This window comes from Acomys minous, assembly GCF_964271855.1.
Source record: "Acomys minous genome assembly, chromosome: 1".
Taxonomy (NCBI): domain Eukaryota; kingdom Metazoa; phylum Chordata; class Mammalia; order Rodentia; family Muridae; genus Acomys; species Acomys minous.
The window spans coordinates 146,646,486-146,647,695 of NC_140483.1; positions in this window are offsets into that span (position 1 = coordinate 146,646,486).

Consider the following 1,210-nt stretch of genomic DNA (forward strand, 5'->3'; position numbering starts at 1 on the left):
CTGTTTTCAGGTAAGCTACAAAATCTCCATTCCAAGTCGTCTGGTTTCCTTCACACACAGTGAAAGGAAGGGCATCTGGGTGGCATCCATTGCTATTTTGTGAAACATGAATTTCTCAATATTCTGTCAGTAATTAAGTAAGGCATCCAAATCTCGAAGCTAACTGTGCTGGTATACTTTGCTTTGCATGTGATGCACTCAGGTGGAAAGTTTGTTCAACCAAAATGGACGTTTCCTTTTCTCTATGTGGCCACTCAACCCTTCATCCAGCACAAAACAGTAGAAGCCAGCGGGCAGTCTATAAAGTTCCTATGCCTGCATTCTCAGTTTTGGTGCTTCAGTACACACAGGACATGGGACTAGTTGCTCTTACCAGACAGATGGCCCAGAGGTCAGAATTGCCCCCCCACACTCGCCCCTGCTCAGCTAGCCAGCAGTCCAGGCAGACCTGGATACAGCCTCTATAGGGACATCACACTCCTGTGACTGGTTCTACCCAACCACAATTTTAGTTCTGTGGGATACAGGATTGACTGCTAGAATTTTTCCTGAAGCTGATACAAAGGAGCTAGCTACAAAGTTCCTTTTCCGCTTTAAGAGCTCTTTATTCAAACAGCTCTGATCTAAATTAGTCACTTAAAAAGGCTGGTAACAGACTTGTGGTTTTGTTTTTTTGCGTTTTTTCCCCCCAACTACCAGGTATACTCTTAAGCAGTGTCATTACAAAACTTTGTTATAAAACATGAAAAAGAGGGCTGTGAAATAGTCTATCCACAAATTGATGATTTGAGCACAATATAAATAGTTGTATAAAAAGTATAAAAATTAGTACCCTGTCACATGTTGACAAAACATGAATAGAAAGGCTACATAAAAAAAATTTCAGACTGTAAACTTTATTGCATAAATATCTGTTTGAATACTGGTGATTTATATTAAATTTTCTTCCATTTCCTTACAAAAGAGGAGACAGACACACACACACACACACACACACACACACACACACACACACACACCATAGAGAGAGACCAAACAGAGATAGTTCTGAACCTACAAGATATATGGAACAGGGTACCAACCAGAAAAGTAAAATTAATGCATTTACATCACAATCAGCTTCACACTTCGACATCCCAGAGACCATGGTTTGTTTGTGTTTCTTTTTTTTTTCCTTTTTTTTTTTTCTTTTCTTTTTTTGAGAGGAACA